Here is a 15,510-nt window from a genome sequence, read left to right on the forward strand (position 1 = left end):
CACACATTCGTGAGTGGTGGAGATGGGATTTGATCCTCCCTCTCTGGCCTGCACGTGCCACTAATGGGTGTAAGGTGATTGGGGGGCCTGACTAAAGTGCCTTTCTCACTCTGTCCCCTTTAAATCTGTAAGGCTAAAGAACAAGTTGTACACATTGCTGTTGCTAGGGGTCTTTTGTTTATCTACTCAATTCAAAAAACTACTGAGTTTTCCATAGGGGACAGGGAGCTATCCCAGTGATACCAGTGAAGACAGAAATTCTGGCTATGCAGGTGGTTTTCATGATGTCCCAGAGTGGCCGGGCCTTTCCAAGACTAGAATAACATTTGGGGATAGGAGGTCATGCAGAGCCCAGGGCAGCACTGGCACCTTTATCTTTATCTGGCTGGCTAACTTCTGCTCTGTTCTAGCTTATGATTTCCACTTATGCATTTTCTAATGCCTAACAGCTAAGGTACCTGCAGTCTATCTTTTTCTCTCTGTGAATCATTTAGTTTTTGTAATGCCTATCAACTAATTTCATCTTCAGTATTTCCAGTTCATATGGCCAAGCGTGAGAATAGACGGGTCTATTTCATCACTTTTATTCATATGGGGAAGCACTCCCTGCTGACTCATAGCCCCCCCCCCCCCCACTTGATTCAGTCCTTGGATTAAACACCCACTCCTGGACCAGTCAGCTGTGGCCAGGAGGCCAGGTCAAATGGAAAGAACATTCTAGAACCAGGCTCTAAGTGTATGAGGGGCTACTGTCACAGACATGTTCCGAAGTCTGGTTTGTTCCTCTGATACTGTTTAGTTATAAAGCTTTTAAATTTAGGCTTTGAGTGAATAAGTGTGTTATGGAAAATTATAAACTGTCTTTTTCCTTTTAATTTAGAAGGCAGTTTATAGTCCCATATTATTCCACTCTTTTGAATATGTCTGTCATATTTCTAACTTTACCTTTGTATCTAAATAAAATTATAGTAAATATTCACAGCTATCCAGAAGTTCTTTATATATTAATTTCCTTAAGATGTTGACAATTTAAGATTTACATTATGATCCTTTCCTTACCTGATGAGTAACAGATCCTTTTTCTTTTACCCTCAGCATTTCAATTACATTTCATTATCACAAGCTCTGTGCTAAGAGTGTATACAGATGTGTCACAAGAAAAGATTACCAGGATTCAAATTAGAGTACTATGGAATATAGAACACTATCAATAAAATCAAACTTAGCTCTTATAAATACATGTCAATAATAAAAATCTTGGCCAAATCAATGTTAATGTCATTTTTATACTTGGAAAAACATGGAGCACACAATTATGTAGCCTAAGAAAAAATCGATAACTTGACTCACACTTAAAAGTACGATAATACACTGAAAGAAAAATTTCAAGTATTGTTCATTTTAGAAAATTTCTATGGAAAGATTCAATTTTACCTTAAGACCTATAACCAATAGTACACATTACAACATGGGAAACTGGGGTTAGGAAATCAGTTTGTGGCTATGAAACAGATCAAAACTAACTAGCCATTAGGGAATGGAACCCATGACCTTCATCTCATTAGTACCAGGCTTAAACCAACTGAATAAGCTATAAACTGATAACATTCTGATACCTAGCAGATGGATGGATTTTTCACTTACTTAAAATTCTTTTCTTGGTTCCATATTATTTGTACTAAAATGTGGCAATGTTGCTGTTATGTGGAAGGATGGAAAGGGACATGGCTTTCAAAGAGATCTCAGAAATCAATTACTACTCTCTTTTCTTTGTGTAACTAGTGAGAGAATTCAAACCCTGAAACATGAGGTGACCTGCCTAATGGTTCCCAGTGGGTGGTGGCAGAACTGGACTACAATGAAAATCTCTTGGACTTCACTCCTGGTCACTTTCAATTTATGAGGGGCTGTCTGGTGGAGGAGGTCATCCTTGAACTGGTCCAGGAAGGAGTGTGTTCTATCAATGCAGAACAAGCTTAGTGTTAGGAAAAGGGAGTGTAGGTTTCTAAATTGAATTCGCACAGAGTGGAGGTTACAGGATGGAATATAGTGAGAAAGGTTTTGAATGACCTTCATCTGGGAGGTGATGAGAAAACTCTCCGAAGAGGGAGTACAGTGATTTAAAACATTTTCCATGTAAAATGGCTTTAGTTTCAGAATATTTAGGAATGGAATAACCTGAAGTCATTTGGAGGGGGCACAAGTTTGGGTATAAATAAAGAAAAGTAAAGGAGTGGCTAATACTTTAGTTTGGGAAGTCAGGGAAGTTACAGACCTGGTCTCAGGATGGAGTAGTATGTACATGTGATAGGGATGAGCAGGGTGGGATGGGGGAGAGTGGTAGAGAATGCTGTGATTAAGGGATGCTAGAAAGAAGGGATTCATCACGAATTATTAACCAGTGACTGAATGGTGGAAGGGTGAAGAAACAACGAAAAACTTCTACTAGTGTATTATCACTTAGGGAGCAGATGGAGAAAGGTTCTGTAAATACTACCAATTTATATAAAGAACAATGCAATGTTATTTAGATTCTAATATAATATTCTCCCTCAGGTGATCACACCAGTGGATTCTTTGTAGAAAAATCTGGTAGCATTATCCTTACATGTGAGTACCTTCAAAATATTTCCCATCAGGAACCACATCTTGGGAACAATTTAGATTAAATCTTTGACGTTTTACTGATGATCTCTGGGGGAGAAAGACAGTGTATTGTAAACAGCCTCAACTCATCCTTATTTTTGCTAGGTGTGTGTAGGTCCCAGGCAAGCCTTGCTCTCCAAACCCTTGGACCTTTACTCAGGCTTTCTCTGATTGGATCACCTTCCCAGAGAAAAAGAAGAACCACACACCCTGGACACTTGTCCTTCACCAATCAGCTTAGTTATCACCTTTTCTGGAAAGCCTTTCCTTATGCCATAAATGCTCCTCAATTATAATACAATCGCTCTGCCTACCCCTAGGACAACATCTTCCACACTGTAAAGCAATGCCCAGTGCACTAGACTGTCCCCTTTGCCAGACTGAATTCCTTGTTGCCTAGTTTTGATCATCTGTTTATCCCCAACACCTTGTAGCATGCTTAGCACAAGGCAGGCCTTTAAGTTAACAGACTGTGGAAACCTCTGAAAATATATGTGAAACAGAAATATCATTCAGAAATTATCTAGAGAGAAGTAATCTCAAATGGATTTTTAGAAAGAGGGATCTAAAATTAATTTTCGTTTCTTTTGGGGTAAGGTCTTAGTTTTGCACTTAGCTCCTGGCCTTGCTTCCCTTCTCCTCCTGTACTCTGCCTTTGGCCATTTCACTGCTTATTATTCAAGGGCTAGGGAGAAAAGGAGAGAAGCTGAAACTCAGATCAGTTAATTAGGATGTTTGGGAGCAGCTCAGAAAAAGGTTGGATGTGGTAGGTGAAATCCGTGATATTATCTAGAGCTCTCGCTAACCCAGGCTTCCCCACTTCACATCCCTAAACCAATGGCAGCCCGACATATGAAGCATATTTTATGAACTCATTTCAGCTTCACAGGGTTTGTTCCTTTATCTTGAGTACATGTCAAGCCACATATCCCGCTTTTTGGTTTGGAGAATTTGGTCACTATACCAACAGAAGACATTCTCAGGTAGTCTGCTTCTCTAGGGTAATTTCATGGTCCTAAGGAAAGAATTTAACAGTTTATTTTCTGAAACTGGTTCAAGGAACATTCCTTAAGTGACAAAATTCAATCGAGAATATTATTACTTACATTTTGGAGAAGGATTTTTAATACAGAATTTCCATCTGTGATGTATTTACATTCTAGGCCTCAGGCAGCAATTTCGGAAAAGGGCCTCCTTTACCCTTTATTAGATGCAAACTAAATCGTCTACTCTGAGGGTTGGGGGCCTTACTTTATCTCCCACCCCTGCAAAATGTAAGACCTGCTTCCACCATTCCTAACATTGGGAGTGCTACTTTTTTTTCTCACACAGCAAACTCCGTTACTGCCATAAAAGTGTTTATCACAACTTCAATTTTTGAGTTATTTTCTAAGTACTTGTATCTAGTAGAAAAGGAGAATGGTAAGCTGCCCAAGAGGAGGCCTGCAGTCCATAAGTGGAAAGCTGTCAATACCGAAATACAATACTCTCGCTTGATCTAGTTTTGATCTAGTTTGAACAAAGACAGGTCTTGCTGTTTAGGACCGCTCAACCATCTTGACTGAATACATTCAGAGGGTCGTCCTCGACCTGCTTATTGCCAGAGGACGGAGGACTTTAGCACTGATTTCTAAGTTGACATATGTATCCCAACATATTTCACAACAGAGGCCTAACACGTTTAAGCTGCCACTAAAGACCAACACTTAAGAAACGCTAAGCACGCGCACACTTTACATGCACACTTTATAATGTATTCCTCCAGTCCTAAAAGAGGGGGAGGTTCTAGGGCGTGAAAGCTTAAAACTTTATTTCTTATTTTTCATGACCTGTAGCATGCATTTAGCCTTTGGGATGTGTTTGTATAGGACTAAGGCCCACTCTTTAATGGCTGAAAGCGTACCTTTAACAGTATATGGTGGATTAGCTGCTGTGAGAAATGCCTTTTTAAAAAAGTAAAGTGAAAAATAGACAAAGAAATCTATACCCTTAGCAGTCTTTCATATTTGTTTTGATTGTTCTTGAACCAGCTCTGAGCCGGGGACGAGGGTATTGAAATGATGCACCTGAAACAGTATCTGCGGGCTGCTGCATTTGCCAACCGGCTTTAACGCTGCTTTCCAGCGGCGAAGGCGCAGCAGCATTAACAGGGAAGCCAGAGCGAGCCTCCCCGGCAGCGGCGGCGGCGGCGGCGGCGGCGGCGGCACCGGCACCAGCGCAGTTTCCCCTCTCCCCAGCCCTGACTCTACGCGCACATGCGCACTGCGCCCGCAGCCCTGGACCATTTGTCAGGACTACTCGTGAGACGGAGAAAAAAAAAGAGAAAATTTGGGGGTAAGAAGCGGTTGATCGGATCTAATCTCTAATTAATCTGAAGATTTGTCCGTGCAAAAGCCATTCATTTATTTTTCTGGGTGAGGATGAAAGTTAAGAGACCTATGGAGAGAAGAAAGCGCACCCTCGTCTTGTGAAACAGATCAGGGGAGGGGAAAGGACAGAAGGGGTTTCTCCCCCACTTCTCTGCGCCTCTGGGAAAGAGAAGAAAACTTAATCCTGGGGGAAAAAAGTGGGCAAGTGACTCGGAAACGGCTGGAGGGGGAGTCTCTGGGCATCTCACTCTGAAGTAGTGAGTGCGAGTGTGAAAGAGGAACAAAAGAGAGAGAAAAGAGAAAGGAAAAAATGGGGGGAGGAGAGACTTGTATTTTTTTCTTTGCGCGCACACGGGGAAGGGTGTGGGGGGCCGTGCGGAAGGGAGCCGGGGCGAGGCGGCCGCGTCGGGCTCTCGCCCGCGCGCAGGCGGCGGGATGCGTGTGGGCCCCCTCCCCCGCGCCCCCCGAGCTTGTCACTTTGGTCGCTTTCATGACACCGGGCGCGGGGTGGGGAGCGCGGCGGCGCCGGGCTCCGCCGGGGTGCGTGCCCGAGTGGGCGCCGCGGAGCCGCAGCCGGGGCGGCGAGCGCGGCGGCCGAGGCGGGGGGCGCTGGCGGGGGTGGGGGTGGGGGGGCGCGCGGGGGCGGCCGGGGCCGCGGATCGGTGCGGCGGGAGGCGCGAGCCCCGCGCGCCGCCCCTGCGGCCCCCTCCGCCCGTGTGGCCTTTGTGCCGGGCGCGCACCGGAGAGCGAGCGAGCGAGCGAGCGAGCGCGAGAAGTACAAGTACGGGAGACCGAGGCAGTGGGAAAAGAGGCCGGGCCACTTTCTCCCCGCTCGGGCTGCGGAGAATGGACTGGTTGAATGTGCAGGCGCGTCTGCCCGGCGTGTGCTGTGTGTGTGCGCGGCGGAGAGGCCTCCCCGACTCCCACCGCGCACACGCACACTCACACGCACGCACACACTCACGGACCCGCGGCGGGCTCGGCGGCCGAGAGTTTGCGTTTTCTTCCTCGCCGCCTCCCCCTTCCCGACCGACTGTGTGAGAATTTCATATAGATCAGCTCCAATTTCCGCCATTTTGGGAAAGTTGCACAAAAATAAACCCTCCGGTTTATTTCTGCCCGAGGCAGGAAAGTGCTTCGGGAAGCGAGGCGGCGCGGGCCCGCGGCGGCCGTCCGCGCGGGGGAGGGCGCAGGGCGCGGGCCGGGCCGGGAGCCCGCGCCGTCGCGGCGTTCGCCCCGCGCCGTGCCGCGCCGCGCCGGGCCGGGTTGCGGGCGCGGGCGTGTGTCGGGAGGCGGCGGCCGCAGCGGCGGTAGCGGCGGCGGGCGGGCGGCGGCGGCGGCCGCGCCGGGGCGGCGGGCGGGCGGGCGGGAGGGGGTGGGGGGGGTGGAGGCGCGGGGCTGCTTTTCCTGCAACTTGTTTACGCCGTCTTTATACTGGGGAGGCGCAGAGGGGTCCGAGGCCGGGCCGCCGCCCGCCTCGCGCCGCGTGCGTGTGCCATTCCGGAATAATGGGTTTTGCACACTAGCGTCCTGGGCCCGGCGGGCCGTCCTCGCGCCGCGGCGGCCCGGCGGGGGGAAGTAGAGGCCGGCGGGGGTGGGGATCGGGAAGCGCAGGAGCCGAGGCATCCGCCGCGCGCCCCGCGGGCTGGGGTGGGGGGAGAGGGGGGGGAAACTTGTGAGCCCTGGAGGCGGGGGAGGGGGGCACGGTGGCACGGGCGGGGGGGGGGGGGGAGGGCGCAACTTTTGTGCTAGTGGTAAAACTTTAATTACCTTGAAAGAAAAAGGCCCTCTGGTCTCCCTCACCCTTTCTGGTCAATGCCCGGCCCAAGCGCGACCGTGAGAGAAAGTTTAAAAGCGGGCACTTTCCTCCCCGCCTCCTCCGCGGCGGGGTGGGGGTATCTGTTTGTCCGTCTGCGCTCGGAGAGAGGTGGGGGGAACGAGTCGCCCTCCGGGGTCGCGAAGATCGTGGCTCTTACCCCACCCTTCCACGGGGAGACGAAGGTAAACGTCGCTTCGGTTTCCCTCCTACCTCCCCCCCCCTCCCGCTTCCTTTTCCTCCCCCTCCCCGCTGATTTTTTGAGGGGACCCAAAAAACGGAGTCTCTTTCCTTATGCAACTTCCTCGGGCGCTGTGAGCACGGCCCTTCCCCCTCCCTGCATCCCTCGGCCCGCTCCTCTACCACCTCGGGTCTACCGCCAGAAAAATGCGTTAGAGATCATTCAAAGTGCACCGAAACAAAAATAGATTTTTGATTGTTCTAAGTTTAAGTTAAGGGAAACTGAGATGAGAAATAAGAATGGGGTGAGGGGAGCGGCTGGAGCGAGTGCGTCGGATTTTCATTTTGATTTTCCTAGAGCGTTGTTTGTGATAGCTTTATTGGTTTGGGTAGCCGGAGAGTCTCTGTACTGGCTAGCTCGGTCGCGTGGATTTTTGCGCAAGTTTTTAGAAAAACACTGACTCGAGTAGAGCATTTCTCCGGAAAGTTTCAAGTGCAGCAAAATAGCGAACGTGCAAAACTGGCCAAGGGGAGACCTCTAGTGGTTAAACGCATCTTTAAGTTCGCAAGGCCGAGAGCAAACTTTGGCCTTTACTTTTAGCTACGTAGTCCGTTCAGACGTGGAAGTAATTAGACGACCTGAGCGAGCAGCCAGATGTTGTTTGAGAGGATGCTGGTCAGAAATAGAAAGTTTAATAAATTGGAGAGCAAATGAGATCTGAGGACCCAGACCCTATAATTTCCAATCTTCACTACTTCTGTGGGAAAAACACTTTACTTTTATTCTGGGATGTGAGATTGGTCACACTGGATTAGAAGCAGTTGTTTGTTTTTTATTTTTACCGTTGTCTATACAGTTGATCAACTTTTAATCAGGAGTCACAGCGGATAATTTCATTTGAATGTTAAAATAAAAAGTGCAGTGTGTGTTTAACGCTTCAAAAAAATGAAAAAGACCTCTGGTTGAAATTTGCCTTTTATATGAGGTGATCATTTCACTCTCTAATAAATATAATTTAAGGCTGATATTTAGTTTCTTAAACATACAGTTATATGTTGTCATAAAATAAATGGCCCCTTTTAGTTCTGAGAGTGTAATTTTGTTTCATTGGGTAAGACATTTCTGAATACTTTGTATAACTTGTGATTTAAACACTTAAATGCATGGACAAAAGTTGCTTACATAGTATCTATTCTTTCCCAGTGTGTGTTCTGTATGGTAACTTTAAATTTAAGAGTAGCAGTGAGAGAAATTAAAGTTGTCAGATGATCCCTGTAACTTTCATCTGCGTGTCATACAATGGGAGAGACTTTAATGGGGGAATTTAGGGGAGGACAAAGATATAAATGATAGAATCCATTTCACTTCATCCAGAACTAGTTCATTTATTTTTGTAATATACAACGTGGTAATGCATGAAATTATGCAATAAATCAGTAATTCAAAATTCAAACATGTTAATTGTGGGTTTGAGGCTTCATTTTTTATGACAATACTTTGATTTTATTTTTCCTCTCTTTAAATCAGTGCTAGACCTCCAGAAGTCTTGAGGGTGGACGACAATCTTAGAGACCATCTGACACTTATTTCTTCACTGCCGCTAGGTAAGAGTTGCATGTTGAAACAAATTGCTTGATGTACTTGCAAATGTTAAAAGCTGCTTTTGGGGATGAGGAGGGAGAGTGTGGAATAAGGTTGGCAGAAAAACATCATGTTGTGAGGGCAGCTTTGAATGCATGAAAGTCTTGACGCTGAGTGTGATTGAGGCTCCAATTAAAACATTAGGAAAAGTTAACTGATTGTTCTGAATAATCTCTGGACTGACTTTTTTACTAGATTCTTAATTCATACTCCAGTTGCACCTGTTTTCTACTGAAAGTAAATAGTTTTATTCTTTGGAATTGAGAAACTGGGAAAACTAGAACAAAGCAATTGTGAATTAATGTAACAGTTGTGTAAGTATACCGTGATATGGAAGGCTTTGGAACTTGGTAAAATTTTGTAGGTGGAATTTACAAGATCTTTGGGAATATTTAAGTAACTTATCTTCTATGGCTTAAGTCCAGCGGTGGGCTGACTTGTCCCAAATATCGTGTTAGGGTTGTAGTGAGTTTCCAGTGTGTTAGCACAAACTTGTTAGCTTTTAAGCATATCACTACAAGGAATACAGTTGTTGTGCAGTAAAGATCCCTTTGGTAATGTTGGAGGGTGCTGGTTTGTCTCCAGTAATCTAGGGCCTGCTTTTGGACAAAGGTCTTTCTCAGGCAAAGGGGGGGCCCCCTCTGGGTAGAGCATCAAAGTACATTTGTGGTACCATAGTGCTTTCTACTACTTATGCCTGTTTTCTTTTACTCTTTCCCTTTCTTTTTCTGCTGCTTTTCATTTCCTTCTCTGTCTTGAGTATTAAAGGATTTGCTATTCTTGTTTGGTGAAAACAAAAGAAAACAAAATAAATTATCAGGACTAATAATCCTTATTGAGCCACCTTATGACCAAGGTAGATGTAGTCTAGATGTCAAAACTGAGTAAATACCAATATAAAAATTATTGTTAAAAAGGAATTTATTGTCATTTTCTGCTTGTGGATCATCTTGAGTAGTATAATTAGCAAAATAAATGGATGTCCATGTAGGTGATGTGCAGAAACAAGGGGGCAAGAACAGCTACAAGGAGATCGCATAGATGGAAGTAGAGTTCAGGCAGAGTGAAATGTATTTCCTAGGATGGTAAGTTTCATGTTTCCATGTGCTGAGAGGAAGACAGTGATTATCTTTCTTCATTTGGCGAATCACTGTGAGTGTAGATAGAGTGCTAGAATAGGAATCAGAAGACAGTTTAGCCACTAAATGTACCACTTAGATTTCCCTATCTGAAAGATGGGAGCAACACTGCTTGCCTTGGTTTCTTTGTTGAAGGGATCAAATAAAGTTTTGAGGACTATGAAGAGCTATTCAAATGTTTGGTAGTCATATTACCATTTTACCTTAGCCAGGTTTTGTGAGAAGGGCAGGAGGTAGGTTTTTAAGAGCTGAACAAAGTGATTTAATTCCTGGCTAGAATTATTAGATTAGTTTTTGGTGTACATATTATATGGACTTGTCACAATACTTCTAGGGGAGATATCTTTAGGAAAAAGTAGCTTCTCTTTTACTGTTTTGGCTTCTTGAGGGAAGGGACCATGTTTTAATATGGTGTTGAATACAAACTGAGATTTATTTATCCCAAACTAGTCATATAATAGGTAGGAGTAGATGAAATACATACTTAAATATAAAATGATGCCAAATTGTGAAAATGGTAGGGTGATGAAACTAGGAGGGTTGGTGTGAGGGGAATTCATGTGTGGTAATTAATATTTTAGTTGCGTGAGTCTGTTGGGAAATGAGGATGAGAAAATAGGTAACTGGAGTAGTAGGAATTTAAACGATCAGGCCCAGAAAATGGGTCCTGCAAATGACTGTGGATTTACGGGAAGCTCCCTGAAGGGCTTTTCACCCACTATGTTTTCTAGACCTCTTTGCTGCTTTATTCTAATTCTAATCAACTATTATCTGGATAGGAAAAAGAAAATCACAAGTACTATCTGTCATTGTTTTTAATTTGATAATACTGAACTTAACAAGTTTTAGTTTCTCTCTCTTCTCTTGTAGATTATCCAGTCAATATTTAAGAACCCAAAAACCCAATAGTGGAGGAAAGAAGAAATATATGTCCTGTTTAATTAGTCCCTGAGTAATTGAATGTTGGTTCTTGAATAATTCCATTAGTTTGTTTTGTTTGGTAGTTTATTTCTAAGCAATGCATATATCAACCAAGGCTATTGATAATGAATGCAGTTGGGATGGGAAACTTACAAAAGAAGTTACTTTATGTGGTGTGGACATGGGATCCTTGGGGGTCCCAGGGTTGCGTAACCTGAGTAATCCCTCTAGGGATGTTTCTGCTAGTTAACTGGTTATTGAGCTCTTACAGTGCAGAACATCAAAAGACTCGGTCTTTGCTCTTGAAGAGTTTCCTACGCTATTACCCCAGGAGTTTGATTTATGAAATCAAATTGAAAAAAGCCTTTAAGAAGTCCTTTTTTAGGAGACAGCTTGGTTTGAAAGAAAGAACAAGAACTTTTGAGAGGAACTTGTACAGAGTTGGCTGATCCTGGATGCTGCTCCAGTTTCTTCCTCAGAGGTGGACTTTTGGTTAATGACTTGAGTAGTGATTAGAAGAATTACATGTGTATTATAATAAAGCCTTCCTTTTATTATTATTATTTACTGTTCTTTCTGTAAGTCAGTGTTTTATGTCAGTCAGCAAATATTTATTATTTTGTGTAAGTCTCTGTTGGGAAGTGCTTCACATAATCAGTTCTTAGAGTAGGGTGAAATGAATGAATTTGTTAAGGCTACAGAGAAAGCAACAATCTTTGGCCTCAGTGTGTTCATAATCTAGCTGAGGAAATAATCTATACACATACAATGGTAATTACCAAAACAAAGCCGTGGTTCAGTGCTAGTGAAGGTAGAGGTAAATGCAGTAAGTACTACTGGATGTGTTCCTAAGGTAGGGACCTAGAAGGTTGGGTGCCCTCTGCAAAACACTGTGAAGTATTGATGTATTCAATGTAATTGTGTATTTAGTGCCTTCTGAATGTCAGGCATTAAGCTAGATATTTTATATTCATTCATTCATTCATCTGACAAAAACTTACTGAGTGCCTTCTGTACGCCCAGGTACTGTTCTAGACACTGAGTATTATTCCTAATACTTTCACTCACCTTGAGCATTTGGTATTATTAATTCTCTTTTAGAGCAAACTGGTACTCAGATACTTGGTAACTTGTCTAAGTTCATATCACCCAGTATGCAAGGAATGGGACCAGGGAAAATGACACTGGCTTTTGTTTTGTTTTGTTAGGTTTTTAACTTTCTAATTTTCAAAATAGTAATTCTTGGAATATTTCTAAGAAAACACATCTCCAGATCAATATAATTGCTCTTATACGTTGGTTCACTCAGATGAGCAATAGCGAACGGGTGTAAAAAAAATCATGGGAAGAAAACACTATCTCTTCACTTTACTCTTTTTCTTTTCCTTTTTTAAAAGTTGGGAAAAGACTGAGTTGTACTGAAAAGAACACCTTGGTTTAGTTCATGGCCTTGAAATGATCACTAGCTGTTAACAAAACATTACTCAGATTAGGTTTGGGAATTACTGGGCTTATTTATAAAAACGTTTCACTTGTTGTTTGTAGGAAGAGACCTGATAAGGCAGTAGGGTTTGTTATCAAAAAGTGTAAATCAATCATCAATCAAAAGAAGGGGACCTAAATTTACCATTTTGTGAACTCAAAACATGATGGAATTTATTCTGATTATAAAGAAGAAAATTTAAATGAGGGATATAGTGGTGGTGAGAAGCTGGGGGCAGAGAGGAATGTAGAGTGTTAGAATCAAAGTTTAATAAGGATAACAGGGAATATGAGTAAGAATATATTCACTAAAATGCAATAATTGCTGATATTATAGTCTTTAACCAGAAGAGTAGGCCCATTTACAAGATGAAGAATCTTTGATTCATTGGGTGGTTCTGGGTTACAGTGGGAATCATACACTATTTCTGTTATCTGAGTCATGGCCCATCAAGCAGAGCTTTAGTCTGACTTAGAAGGATGCCACTGCAGGCATTGATTATAGGGTGATGGGCTGTTGCTCCTTTGGGTTTTTTTGTTTGTTTTTGTTTTGTTTTTAATTTTTATTGGAGTATAGTTGATGTACGGTGTTGTGTTAGTTTCGGGTGTACAGTGTGTTTCTCCATTGTTGAAACTCTTATCGTCCAGTAAATTTTTTGGAGTACCTGCTGTGTGCCAGGCCTTTTCAAGATTGGACCGTAGCTTTATGTTGTGTGCTTTTATAGAATTAAACTAGTTCAGTTACTAGAACACTTTGAGTAGGATGGTTCACGCACCAAAATCAGTTGATTATCTTCCCCCCATCTGTTACACTGATTGAACCCTGAACTGTGAATCAAAATCTCTGGTCTGGTTGTTAAATGATCTAAATAATTTCACTCCATTGCTCTGTGGTCTCATTTGGTAGATTGGAGGCTTAGCTGTTCAATCTATTGATAAGGAGTTTAGCGGCAAATGGTTATCAAGATAAGCCCTATAGACATGACTTATGTGACAGAAATAAAATCTGGTCAAATCTAATTTATTAAATGCAAAAGAGAAATCAAGTGTAAATCTTTTAATTTTAGCTCTATGGTCTATAAAAATATGAAGCAGAATAAGAAAAAAGAAGATACTGCTTTTAGCATTTTAAAAATTATGAAGTGGAATAAAAAAGAACAAGATACTACTTTTAGTTTTCTTTTCAAATTTAAGTTCATGCATATTTTGCATAAGCATGGAAATATCTGTGTGAGACAGGTTCTTGCTCTTTTTATGCCCTTGAATCCCTCTAATGGGTGTAAAATTTCTATTATTACCCTACTAGTGTAGTAAGTTGATGACATGATAGCACTTTTCAGGATATTTCTGCCTCAAATTGAGATATCTTATAGTCTGTACACTGAAAATGAACTTCAAATAAAAGCATTTGAAGAGAGTATATTAAATATGCCACATGACTGTTAATGTCAGTTTTTGATTTCATTTTCTGTGTACATTTTTTTTTCTTCAAAGGCATTTTTCATTTTCTGTTCCTCCTTCAGAGGAAGTAAGTAGGTTAGGCCACAGAATCTCAAATAATTCATCCTTCTTACAGTAACAAACGGAAGGGCAGGAAGTTGAGATTTTGTAAAGGTTGCCTTTGGTGACTACTCCTTTGCATGTAATCTCCATGGCAGAAAAGGTAGCAAATCAGATAAACCATCGATACGTTATAAATAGGGTCATTTTCATTAAAACATGACCAGTAGATATGGGGGTGAGGGGTGTTTTTGAAAAAATAGCAATAAGAAGGAACCATCCCAATAACTGATTTCATATTTAAAGGAAGCATAGGTTAGATAGTTGCCACTCAGGCTTCTACTGTATAAGCATAGATATGGACAGAAGACCCAGATTCTCAAGGATTTGTTCTTGATGCTACTGAGATTTCAGTTCTCACATTGAAATGATCTAGAGTTTCATCTGCCTAAAAAATCTATAAACTTGGGCCCTCAGGGCAAAATTTCACATCTCTCCATGACAGGTCTCAGTTCTAGTATGTGTGTGATTCAGAGTTCTTATCAGGCAGGGTGAGTAGAATATCAAAGCTGGTATCTGTCATGCTTGATTTGAAAGGAAAATTTTTCTTTGTAGCAAAATATGTTTGTTGAGAGGTGCTTCAAGTGTGAGTTTAGGTTTTTTCTCTTATCCTTATTGAATAAGCCTGTTTAAGAGGTTTGAATTTAACTTCTTTTGATGTGTTCTTCACTGACACTTAAATAAGGAGGGTTTCTTGGGGCAGGAATGTTATGCTTCTGCCAAAGAGGTAAATAAATACTTAGCAGCCTCGTTATTAGTTAGAATTTTCCATGGAGAATAAGACATAGATGGACAAATGAAGATCTTTCCTGATTTCCTCTCTCCCCAGTCGCTGCCCACAACTGGTCTGTTACCTTTCCCCCCCTCTCTTTTATTCATTTATTTAATAAATTTTTATTCATGCGTACTGTAGATATTCACACAGGATAACGAAATGAATAAATCAAGGTCTCTTTTCTCCAAAACCTCCTATAAGTAACTGATCACAGTATGATGTAATAAGTATTGTGATTGGGGTGCAGAGTCTGCCTTCCCAGCCCCTCTTCTCCTGGCATCTTACATACGCATATTCCAGTACTTGTACAGAGAAAGACTCACCGTGGTCATTTTGGTCCCCTTTGGAGAGGATCCATAGATTTCATCTGTCCTTCTTCTACTGGCCTCTGGCTGCGATCTCTCATGGTGCTTTCTGTTTGCCTCTGTACTGACTTTCTTGAAAGCAGGTCCTGGAACCACAGTTGGTATGCAAGGAAGCTTTTATGCCTCCTCAGCAAAAATGTCACAGTAAGGTTGCCAATGGCTTGGTCTTGGGTTGTTGTTCAGAGATTATGTCCTCATACTTTTCTCATTGTTAAAATGTGCTTTTCTTTATCAGAGCTTGGAAAAACTAATACATATTGACCTTTCATCAATTTCCCAAATTCATTTTGAAATTTTACTTGTCCATGAAATCCCGGAGTCCTACCACAGTTCTTAATTCCCACATTTTTCCACCTTCACCTCTGGACTCTTGAGGAATCAAATAGGACTTTGTGGTGCAAAGCTATTGACTTTTACACAGTTACCATTTCTCTGCCCTGGGATACTTCAGACATCTGGTAAACCTGTGTTTGGAGGGAATGTGAACACCAGAGAGCAGCTTGTTTCTTTTCTTCAAAATAACTGTAGCTATTTGGACTGAGTGTCCACAAAGTACAAAGCACTTTAACATGCATAATTAAAAAATTTTTAGAGACTTCCTAGGTGGCGCAGTGG

At 42.5% G+C, this 15,510-nt stretch overlaps 1 protein-coding gene across 6 annotated transcripts in view; it reads left to right on the forward strand.

The window, feature by feature from the left end:
* The first annotated feature begins 4,905 nt into the window (after positions 1-4,905).
* L3MBTL3 (L3MBTL histone methyl-lysine binding protein 3) overlaps positions 4,906-15,510 on the forward strand; it is a 113,310-nt gene continuing 102,705 nt past the window's right edge. For 4 of the 6 annotated variants that reach the window (XM_057739825.1, XM_057739828.1, XM_057739829.1 and 1 more), the window contains exons 1-2: positions 6,748-7,016; positions 8,540-8,616. The gene's annotated coding sequence lies outside the window, so the exon portion shown is untranslated. Of the gene's footprint in view, positions 4,981-6,747; positions 7,017-7,972; positions 7,998-8,539; positions 8,617-15,510 lie in introns of those variants that run through there. The other 2 variants (XM_057739826.1, XM_057739827.1) reach the window with 2 other exon arrangements.

Source organism: Hippopotamus amphibius, chromosome 6 (assembly GCF_030028045.1).
Source record: "Hippopotamus amphibius kiboko isolate mHipAmp2 chromosome 6, mHipAmp2.hap2, whole genome shotgun sequence".
Lineage (NCBI taxonomy): Eukaryota > Metazoa > Chordata > Mammalia > Artiodactyla > Hippopotamidae > Hippopotamus > Hippopotamus amphibius.